The sequence below is a fragment of the Thunnus maccoyii genome, chromosome 14 (assembly GCF_910596095.1).
Source record: "Thunnus maccoyii chromosome 14, fThuMac1.1, whole genome shotgun sequence".
Lineage (NCBI taxonomy): Eukaryota > Metazoa > Chordata > Actinopteri > Scombriformes > Scombridae > Thunnus > Thunnus maccoyii.
In genome coordinates, this window is record NC_056546.1 from 2,708,190 (window position 1) to 2,720,836 (window position 12,647).

General features: G+C 36.8%; 1 protein-coding gene across 1 annotated transcript in view; it reads right to left on the minus strand.

Annotated features, from left to right (window-relative positions):
* The window catches only part of LOC121911369 (G-protein coupled receptor 4-like), a 36,024-nt gene that overhangs the window by 778 nt on the left and 22,599 nt on the right, over positions 1 to 12,647 (minus strand). The window lies entirely within an intron of this gene.

Below are 12,647 nucleotides of genomic sequence, written 5' to 3' on the forward strand. Positions count from 1 at the left end.
TCCAGTCAGGTTTTGCCACTAAGACGATCATGTAGCAGAACTGAATGATGTCAGAGATGAGGAGGTTGATGATGAAGATTGGAGCAACATTGTTATTTTGCACCTGCAAGAAAACAATGGTAGAAATAAAAAAAGCAGCTGGAAACATTTTTTTTTTTCAATTTTCATTTAGGACCTTTGCACAAAATGTGCAAAAATACAAGCGGATGGAATTATAGGTAATAATAAATATGTCATTTTGCTCTGCTCAGCAATTTCAGTCAGAAACATTCATGCATCGACCAATGTGTCATCAAATATGACACACTGGCCAATCAATGTTACAAGACTCAACAACAACATATATATATATATATATGGAACATATATTTATTGATTGTTTAAATCAAATCCCAAAATGCTGTGGTCAAATAATGCTGTACAAATTGTCCTGACAAATCTTTTATGACAATTTCTTCTCTACAAGTTAATGATGCTGTTAACTTCACCTTAAGAGAAGCTGGAATGAAGCTACACATGTTAACTGCATGTGTTTGAGGTCCAATTAGCTTAAATTTATAGGTCATTACAAGACTTCCTTCCATCCCCCAAGCAGGATGAAGATTCTTTACAGACAGACTGTATGACAGACACTTGACCTAAAATTAATAAATCTTAGTCATAAAGTACTCACCTGGGAATAAAGAGAGTAGATAGCCACTAGAGTCAAAGGAAGGCCGATACTAATGATTACACATGTCATCACATACTCAGTATATGAGCCAAAATTATAGGAGTAGGTTTCATTCCTACAATCATAGTCAGTGCAGTTATGACCATTATATTGGGATGTGACATTGCTGTAATCATTGCTTTCCATCTGTGAGGTGTTGATGTAGAAATCATCTTCTTCTTCAGAGTGAAACCTGTTGTATAAGAGATCAGTTTATGTTTGTTACATTTTCTCCTAATAATATTTCTTCAAGGCTGCAACTAACAATTGTTTTCATTACAGATTAAGCTGCTGATTATATTCTCGATTAAATGATTAACCTTTTAGTTTATAAAATGTAGTGTTTTATACACTGTAAAAAAACTGACACTCATGATTTCTTTGAGCCTGCGGGGATGTCTTCAGCTTACTATTTTTTTCTGACCAACAATCCAAATCCTAAAGATTTTTAATGTACTGTTGCATATGACAAAGAAAAGGAGCAAATCATAATGTTTAAAAAGCTGAAACCAGAGAATATTTGATCTTTTTGCTTGAAGAATGATTGAAACAATAATTTGAAAAAACAATAAATCAATAGAGTAGCAATGAGAATAATCGACTAATCATTGAAGTTCTATATTTCATCAAAAAATAACTTGTCAGATAATACAAGTCCTTGTGATGTATATAAATATTTTTACATGATGATGTGAGGTCATTACTACAGAATTTCATACAATTATTTCAGTAATTTAAGGTACAGAGACATTGGTCTAGGATGGTTTGTCTTCTGCACTTGACATCCCACCAGTTGAATAACTCTGTGCTCTCTGATTTTGGACAAGGAGGTTTGCATGTTTGACCAAACCATTTTATGAATCATCTACATATTTTACATTTTGTTTACAGATTATGCACTCTGACTATGTTTTGGAGTTAGCATGAAAATAAATTAGAGGAAACAACTGCAGGCTGGTACATTCACCATGTTTAACAACACTAACATACTGGTCATCCCTGTAGCGTACTGGTTTAGACTCATACCACAAAATTACAACATTTATGTCCAGTTTGATTCCAGCAGATCTTAGTTGCATGTCATCCCCATCTCTCTCTCTCTCTCCTCATTTCCTGTCTGACTCTACTGTCTCCTCTCAATAAAGGATAAAATGTACCAAATCACCAAAATTAACCAACAAATAAAACAAACAAACAAAAGAAACACTTATGGGATGGAATCATTAATTGACTGTAATCTATCTTGGGTTGTGTAACTCTATCCCTCTGTTAGACTTTTATTTTTTATCTTATTTTATTTCTTTTCATATCGTCACAGCAGAGGAAACTCTTTTATATCTCAGCTGTCATCAAAACTGCAAATATCACTATAAATACCTCTATGTGGATCAATGTTGGCTCAGAACATACAGTAAATACAAGAAATACAGAAATATAATAAACAACATTTGTTTCTTCATTCGTCTTTATTTAACTCATTTTATTTCATTCAAAATAGTGAAAAGTTCTGAATGTTATTATCTTTTTAGCTATTTTCTCACCTTTTTTTGTCTTTGTTACAAAACTTTTACACATCAAAATGGTATTTACGGGAAAAAAACGCAAATGAAAAAAAACATAGTTGGTTTAACCACAGTATTCTGTACACCTACAGTCCAAAGCTGTCTGCTTGTCACAGTTTGCATACTCATTATCATGACTGTTTGCAGTTCTAATGTCATTTTTACAATCTCTACATACACAAGTGAAAAATAATGTCACAAAATTTACCTCGAAAGCTGCAAGACCACACCTGGATGAGTTCCCTACACAGAGGTTGATGTTTGGTCGTCTGCATCCAAACAGTCTACAGTAAATATGGTGAGTGAAAGCACTGAAACACATTTGTGATTAACTGATCTCAGATCACATCACTCTCTGATTGGCCAAAACCACACAGGATATGTAACTTCCTCAAAGATGTCACATACAGGGTTGTGGTTTTATCTTCCTTTGAGAGTTTGAACTTTGTCATGAAAGTAACTTCATGTGAATATTTCCAATGACAATACAAAATTCAACTTTCATCATTTCCAGGAATTCCTGGAAGACATTTCTAAGCAGTGCCACTACCGTTATTCTCATTCGTCCCTGTTTCTATGTTTCTATATTATGTGTCTTACTTTCCCTCAGTTTTATTATTGAAAATACTGTATATTTTACTGTATATTTTATGACACACAAATACTTGTTTTTCTCACATGTCAAATTTGTATAGAAGGGAAGAGAGGGAGAAACTTACTGGTTGGACAGCAGTAAACTGTCACTGTTTGCATGTTGGTTTTCATGACTGTTTGCATCTCTGTTTTCTTGTTTTGCATCACTAAATTCACAGTTTTTATGTGCTACATTATACATAGAGTGACACCATTATTGCTTCTACACTGTATGACAGTAAAACAAAAAAACTACAAAGGACACGCACAAAATTTACTTTTGAAAGCTGCAGGATCTCAACCTGATTGAGTGGTGAGTATGAGACACAGGAGGTTCCTCTACTTAGACTTCTAAAGAAGAGAGAAGTTGTACTATTTCAAGATTGTTTTATCAGCATTCTTGCTATAAAGCATGCAGGAGCATTAAAAAAGGCATGAATATTAGGGCAAAGGTTAGTCTCATTCACCTGGTGATTGTAAGTCCAATATTCACTCTCTTTTAGCTCTGTTTTTGCTCTCTACCAACTCCTGAGGGAAATATCTGGATCTTTGACCGCTAAATGCTCCACTATGTTCACCAGCTAGTCTACAGCTAACTGTCTGTTGGTGCTGAGCAGGTAGTGTACAGTGGGTTTTTAGAGCTTTTCCTCTGATAACAACTGCCTGCTGTGGCTGAAAATGAAGCTATAAGAGTGCAGAGAGTGAACCAAGAGAGTGACAGATAAACAATGAGCTGAAACTCACTATAAAGCTCCGTAAAGCCGAGGAGAGCTGCAGAGTAGCTGATAAGTAATGAATGAGTTGTTAGTATTTTATGCCATTCAGTCTGGTTAATCAGACTTCAAAATAAAATTAATCTGAAATTTGCCCCCAAAAGTAGCCTTTGACAGACACGCACACACGCACGCACACACAGACACAGATACACATCTCCTGTTCCCCAGCTGTATAGCAGTATATATCTCAAGCTTTATTTCTCACATTTCACACGGTTTTTATCATCTAATAATCTCTGTTCCTACCAAAACCATTATTTCCACGATTACAATGTTTCACACAAACATGCTGACAATGCGCAAAATGGAACTGAAGAAAACATGGAGGCATGGAGAGGAACGCAAAACCTGATCATGAAAACTCAACTCACAAATAAAAGTACTGTGAACACATAATGAAAAGCAGCAGGAGTGCTACTACTGCTATCATTACTACTACTACTACAACTAATAATGATAATTAAAGTAAGGAAACACAGAAGGCCTAATATAAACATGTTCAAGAAGTTCCTGCTTAAAATAGTATTCATGCTAAACAGTAAAATACCACAAAGCTTCCTGGTTACGTGCTGCTGTTCCATCACTATGATGTGTTAAATGTATCAGTGACCACAGATTGTTATCTGCTTCTGAACAGCCCCTGTACAGCAGTTTCAAGGAAACTTATTGCACATCTAACTTCTTCCCCCTTTTTTTTTGCTTAATTTGCAAAAATGCAGAAAATGTGGGGGTAATACAAAAAATGATAATTAATAAAACAAAATAATGAAATTAAAAGTGTTACTGTCAGACAATTTAGTGTCTGGTTACTACATTATTCAATAATTCTAATATAATGTTCAAATTCCTTGAAAAAAAAAGAAAAAGAAAACAGCTTTTTTTTTAGAAAGTTTGTAACCGTCTATATGAAACGAGGCTCCAAAGAACATATTTGGGTAATACAGAGAATAATTCTGAATAATGTGGTCAATAATAAATAATTAAGTCAATAATAATTTCTTGTGTGATAAGAAAGAGAAAAAAGGACCATGAAGTGTTTCGTTGATGTCCGCAATGCCAGTTTTGGCGTCCTCCTCCTCGTTCCTTTCCCACTGCTCATATTCTTCTTTTATCAGCTGACACTGCAACAGCAGAGATCCAATAAAAACATATTTACCAGAATGTCTTTAAATACTTTGACTTTCTGCAGGGTGACACTTTATAAAGAAAAACATGCATTTTCGGAAGGTAATGTGTGATTGCTAAGAGCTTAAGGTTACTACCTGATAAGTTGTATATAGTATAGTGTACAAAAAAGATGTTAAATTATAGTTCAATCAAGAGAGACTGAGTTTCTTTAAGTGACAATAATTTTATTGAACATGCATAATGAGATGAAAATGTTAAAAATATTTGGCAATTAGACCCCATCGTGATGTCATCATATTTATAAGGGGGAGGTTAAGGCGAGAGTAGAATAGGATAATAGGAAAGAGAACTGAGAAACATGCAAACCAACGCAATATATCTCAATCTTTGCCTTACCGGATGGCAATGGATTTCTAGTAAAATATGCAATGGAAAAATTAGAGAAGGAATGGCAGTATTAATAATAAGTTACACTGTTATATATTTAATATATGAGATAAATGAGCTGAAAGACCGAGAGTGAGCTTGGGATCACCATTACTATGTGGTGGGTGACTAGAGGTCCCGAAGACCATGAGCCTATGTGTGAGGTTTTGAAGACCCTGTTTTGCACGTGCATGTGAGGAGAAAAGTGAGAGGTCATGATAGACTGAAAGCAGAGTGACATGATGCCCAATAGGCTATACACACACGTGCCATGTGATAGAATGAGAAATGTCTTTTGTCATGCACATATGATGAGAATGTGAAAGTCTTTGATGTTGTAAGAAGTGCGAATATACTAGCCATGATCAGCAATGATAGTAGCTGAGAGACACCCATACACCGGGACACCACCACCAGTTATATGCATGACTTACCAAGATTAAGGCTTCAGAGAACTTTGATTGTGAGAACTGTGCTGAATGTAGGAGGTGTAGGCGGAGGACGACTACCATCCCAGTTGTTGCAGGGAGGCAGATGAAATGCCTTGTTGGCAGCAGAAGCAGCTGTACCTATCCTAAAAGAATGCCCTGAATAATGCTAACTTACATGAAAGACAGCAGCAGATGATAGACTATGATGAAGGTGTGCTGCTACTACTATTGGATAGATGTGACTCGCTGATGTAAGCAACTGATATCTCGATTGACAGCCCTGGCAAAGACAACCAAAGAATAATGAGTAAAAATGTGTGAGATGTGAATGCAGAATGATATGAGATATAAAACTATGGCCTACGCGTGCAAGGATAGTCTTCCTGACTGAACTTATCTAAAGCTCCATACATAGGAGAACAACAAGTGAATGAAGCAAAGATAATGTTTATTCTACCGGATGATAAGTGATGATTAAGTATAGAAGTAATAGATGCTACAGGAGATTTTGAGGCGAGGGGCCCCCATCGTTAAAAGAAATACACAGCTTAATGTTTTCCCCTACAGAATGCCTACTTACCAAGCAGGAGTGAAATGGGCCACATTTAATTATGAAGATGGTATATTTTGCTAAGACATGAAACATAATATTGGACATGACACGGGAAATAAATTCTTTTCAGCTAAAGAGATTAAAATCAACAGAGACAAACACCCCCTGTATTGACTAGGTCAGCACTGACCTGGAAAACAAACAATACTGAGTCATAGTTTAATAAATGAAGAGTACTTTTGTTTTTGTAACATTGAAATTTCGGGATTGAATGAATTAGAGTTGACAAAACACCCGCCTTAGATTCATTAAGGTCGACAAAACGAGGTGTTAACATGTATGAATGAATCTAATAAACAGATATTAGCTGAAAGACTAAACCCAGACACCATTGTCACTGACAAAAACAGCTTGTAGAAGTATAGCTCCCCATAATGTGGAAGAGAAACACAGTTAGCAGTACATAGCTCCCTTGATGAAAGCATATTAGAGACTCCAGCTACGGAATAATCATACTCCCAACTCTGTACAAATACAGCTGCTGAGCTATTACCCTATGAGCAATGCTAATATGAGAAAGCTTTGATATGACTGAATGTACAGCTCTTGAAGCACAATACTTAACATAGCTATTGCTGAGACAGAGTGAGCTGACAGTGTCAGACCATATGAAGAATGATGCATTCACTGCTGATGAGCGTAGTTAATACACTGACAGTGATGCAGTCATGTACTGATGAACGTGCTGATACATTTGACTGATGAGTTTGCTTATTGAGAAACTAGTAAACTGTCCTCCTTAGTTGTAGTAATCATGATAGGCAGCTAGTCAAAGTCCACTGCAAAGACATCGTATTAGGATGCTCCAAAAATATGCAGACTCAAAATTATGCAAAGTTACTAAAATGTTCGCTACGAGGAAGAATCTAAGAGCATGAGTATGGTCTGCTCTGACTAAATATTGAGTAATGATAATCGAAAGGCTCGAAACCAATGAATGCTCATAGACAGGGTAGATGGGTACCCACTAGGGATGTGTAGAGGGCTCAGTATTTGTATTTGCGTCTGTATTTGTTGAGTCCCTTGGGAGCACTTCGCGTGTGTCAGCAGCTCAACTTTATCTCTGGGGAACACCTCCAACTCCAGGAGTGATGTCCATATAAGAAAATGTGCTTCATGTAGCAGGTGGATGTGACTCCCCTCGTTGAGACCTGCTGACAGACGTAACAGCAGAGCAGAGGAGAGAGACTGAGATAGCGATGTAGCCGACCTGCACGCTGGTATTTGACATGTTGGGTTTTTTTGGGTTTTTTTTCCCCGAAAACAAATAATTTTTAAAATATTTGTATGAAACAAATATTCGCAAAAAAACAAAAAAAACCAAAAAAAAACCCACTATTTGTGCTTTGCTGAATAAGATATTTGTATTTGGGCACACCCTTAGTAACTTAGTTAAATTTTGTGTACCGTATTGTAAAGTGTTGGTTGGAAGAAACAACTGCAGGCTGACACATCTCCATTTCTAACAACATTAACACATAACTTCTTCAATATACTGTGCAATGAGAGACACCCATACACCGGGACACCACCACCAGTTATATGCATGACTTACCAAGATTAAGGCTTCAGAGAACTTTGATTGTGAGAACTGTGCTGAATGTAGGAGGTGTAGGCGGAGGACGACTACCATCCCAGTTGTTGCAGGGAGGCAGATGAAATGCCTTGTTGGCAGCAGAAGCAGCTGTACCTATCCTAAAAGAATGCCCTGAATAATGCTAACTTACATGAAAGACAGCAGCAGATGATAGACTATGATGAAGGTGTGCTGCTACTGCTATTGGACAGATGTGACTCGCTGATGTAAGCAACTGATATCTCGATTGACAGCCCTGGCAAAGACAACCAAGGAATAATGAGTAAAAATGGGTGAGATGTGAATGCAGAATGATATGAGATATAAAACTATGGCCTACGCGTGCGAAGATAGTCTTCCTGACTGAACTTATCAAAAGCTCCATACATAGGAGAACAACAAGTGAATGAAGCAAAGATAATGTTTATTCTACCGGATGATAAGAGATGATTAAGTATAGAAGTAATAGATGGTACGGGAGATTTTGAGGCGAGAGGCCCCCATCGTTAAAAGAAATACACAGCTTAATGTTTTCCCCTACAGAATGCCTACTTACCAAGCAGGAGTGAAATGGGCCGCATTTAATTATGAAGATGGTATATTTTGCTAAGACATGAAACATAATATTGGACATGACATGGAAAATAAATTCTTTTCAGCTAAAGAGATTAAAATCAACAGAGACAAACACCCCCTGTATTGACTAGGTCAGCACTGACCTGGAAAACAAACAATACTGAGTCATAGTTTAATATATGAAGAGTACTTTTGTTTAAATTGCTTAGACTGTAAAATATTAAATTAAAGGTAAGACAGAAATAACACTTAAATTTCAGATTGAATGAATAAGAGTTGACAAAACACCCACCTTAGACTCATTAAGGTCGACAAAACGAGGTGTTAACATGTATGAATGAATCTAATAAACAGATATTAGCTGAAAGACTAAACCCAGACACCATTGTCACTGACAAAAACAGCTTGTAGAAGTATAGCTCCCCATAATGTGGAAGAGAAACACAGTTAGCAGTACATAGCTCCCTTGATAAAAGCATATTAGAGACTCCAGCTACGGAGTAATCATACTCCCAACTCTGTACAAATACAGCTGCTGAGCTATTACCCTATGAGCAATGCTAATATGAGAAAGCTTTGATCTGACTGAATGTACAGCTCTTGAAGCACAATACTTAACATAGCTATTGCTGAGACAGAGTGAGCTGACAGTGTCAGACCATATGAAGAATGATGCATTCACTGCTGATGAGCGTAGTTAATACACTGACAGTGATGCAGTCATGTACTGATGAACGTGCTGATACATTTGACTGATGAGTTTGCTTATTGAGAAACTAGTAAACTGTCCTCCTTAGTTGTAGTAATCACGATAGGCAGCTAGTCAAAGTCCACTGCAAAGACATCGTATTAGGATGCTCCAAAAATATGCAGACTCAAAATTATGCAAAGTTACTAAAATGTTTGCTACGAGGAAGAATCTAAGAGCATGAGTATGGTCTGCTCTGACTAAATATTGAGTAATGATAATCGAAAGGCTCGAAACCAATGAATGCTCATAGACAGGGTAGATGGGTACCCACTAGGGATGTGTAGAGGGCTCAGTATTTGTATTTGCGTCTGTATTTGTTGAGTCCCTTGGGAGCACTTCGTGTATGTCAGCAGCTCAGCTTTATCTCTGGGGAACACCTCCAACTCCGGGAGTGATGTCCTTATAAGAAAATGTGCTTCCTGTAGCAGGTGGATGTGACTCCCCTCGTTGAGACCTGCTGACAGACGTAACAGCAGAGCAGAGGAGAGAGACTGAGATAGCGATGTAGCCGACCTGCACGCTGGTATTTGACATGTTGGGTTTTTTTGGGGTTTTTTTCCCCGAAAACAAATAATTTTTAAAATATTTGTATGAAACAAATATTCGCAAAAAAAACCAAAAAAACCAAAAAAAAAACAACTATTTGTGCTTTGCTGAATAAGATATTTGTATTCAGGCACACCCCTAGTAACTTAGTTAAATTTTATGTACCGTATTGTAAAGTGTTGGTTGGAAGAATCAACTGCAGGCTGACACATGTCCATTTCTAACAACATTAACACATAACTTCTTCAATATAAATGTTATGACCAAACTTAACAGTTTGTGCTTCTCATTTATTAGCATTACATTCGAGTCACAGTCTGGTAAAAATAAGCAAAGAGAATAAGGCAGAAAACAACTGACATCAACAGGAATATTCTTTCTGCCAATAATATACTCCCAAGCATATACAGTATATCAGTCCAGTTTAAGATTATCTTGTAGTTTGTTAAGTTTTAAGTGACATTAAATGTGTTTGGTGATAATTGTAACTTTTGTCATATTTAAACTGATGAACTCCCGACATTGAGTGTGATCTTCATTTTATCTGCACCTCAACATTGATGTTTCAGCACTGACTCATGCAACCACTGTGTCATTTCATGTTTCATGCTACCATGATGGCCAAACATAAAACCATCTGTATAATCTCCTACATATGGAATAACTGGCAAGCTGCCAAGCCACATTGCTGATGGTGCAGTGCTGCACTGGCTTCATCCACTCATCTCCAAACTAACAACAATAACAGGTTTGACTCCTGATTCATTAAAAGGGTTTTGTATGGTGGCCCCTGAGGACAAAGCACATACAAGTGTGAATGCAAACAAACATTAATAAAAAAGCATGCTCCAAATCAAGAAATGCTACAAATACATATAAAAAAGGAAAAACACATGAAACAAGAAAAATGCTACAAAGCTAATCGCTACACCTGAAGTGCTCCAGGCTGCTAGGAGGATTTGGAGCATGTTCTTCTTAATGTTTGTGCTTTCACTCTTGTATATGCTTTGTCCTTAGGGGCCACCGTAGTTTTGGACGACAGAACCAGGAAGAGAGTTCAAACAATTTTCCAGTTTGTGTTATTTTTTTTTACTGTGGGCCTTCCTCAGACCGCAGGTTGCTCACCATAGTTTTTTCCATACATTTCATCACTTTGGGGGTCAAAGCAGGTTTGATACATATTAGCATAACAATAGCATGCATAATAGATGATAATTAATTCTTGTCATATCTAAGTTAAATTCTTGTTTTTTCTTTTAATATTCATCTCAACACTGATGTTAACAGACAGGAATATCACTCAAATAAACCTCACAATATTTTGCTCAGAGCAAAAACTGCCACTTGTTAGTTTGATATTGGAAGAGTACGATGAAAGCCAACAATGGACGCTGGATATCTGTATTAGACACTGAAAAGGAATAAAACTGACATTTCGCAGCCTTGTGGCCTTTTACAGGATCATGGCTTTCAAAATAACCTCTTGACTTGTATGAGTGTCCTGTTGGATCTCTGGAGTGTCAGAGGGTTAGAAACTATAAATCTGATAGTTATAAAAAATCAGTCAGGCAGTCTGAGAGTAGCCCCGCTGTGGTCACCACGAAACAGCTAGGGTGAACCGTCAGGGCGCACAGTTCGCTCACCCTCATAGCTGAGGTCAGCGCAAGCAGCAAAGCTGTTTTGAATGACAACGCCTTCAGAGAGGAGCGCTCCAGAGGCTCATAGGGATCACTCACTAGGGCCTCATGCACCACCGACACATTCCACTGGGGGGCAGAGACAGGTCTATAGCCAAAACTCTCATGACAGGAGGAAACAGCTGCTGCATACACTTTAACAACAGCATGAGACAGCTGCCTTTTTAGGGTTGAACTTTTCCATGTACCTTATTTGTACATCACTTAGGATAACTCACTCCATGGCCATTTAACCTATACATCTAATCAGTTATATGAAGGTATCATTCAGGCTGGATGGAAATATGTCATGTAGCTCACATTAGTCTGTTGTGCTTGTGGCTTTTTAGTTATTTTTTTCATATGAGCAGACAATCAGGACTGTTTGTTGCTCTAAATGAGTTTTTATCCTTCAGGTTAGCCAAAACTTTTTCAGTTCTGCCATTGCAATGCACATAAAGTGTGCAGAGAAATTCAGTCACAGTAATGCCTAAAAAGTCAGAGAGAAAACTTTAAAATACAAGATTTCAGTTCCAAAGGTATCTGTGGACTAATCAAACAGGTATTTTGGGCTGGGGAGAGTAAAATGACAGATGTGTGCTCTGAATGGAGTTCAAATGACTCAGTACTTGTTTTTTTAAACTGTTCTTTAATCACATATGATTAAATACATTACAACTACTATAATTTATCATCTTTTGTGTACACTATACAACTTATCAAGTAGTAACCTTAAGCTCTTAGCAATCATACGTTATCTTCTGAAAATGTATGTTTTTCTCTATAAAGTGTCACCCTGCAGAAAGTCAAAGTATTTAAAGAGATTGTGGGAAATATGTTTTTGTTGGATCTCTGCTGTTGCAGTGTCAGCTGATTAGTGCAACAGTTGGTAGTCAACAAGTTATAGAAGGAGGAAATGTACAGTAGGCCTCACTACTGTAACTTATAGTGAAAAATATGATATAATTTCTGCTCCACATTATTATTTAAAAAAGTATGAGAACTTAACACGAATAAACATACGTTGGTGATTTGAAAAAAAAAAAGAAGCAAAATGTCTCCATGGTATTACACAACAGTAGAGTTGTGCTATATGATGATATACACAAGAAACAATCAGCAGATATTTTGTTGATTTGTAGGGTTTAATTCACATAATTAGTAAAAAGGAAACATTCTCATTTTTGACTAGAAACATATTTTTATAGAATTTCCAGAAAATTTACAATTTCTTATAAAAG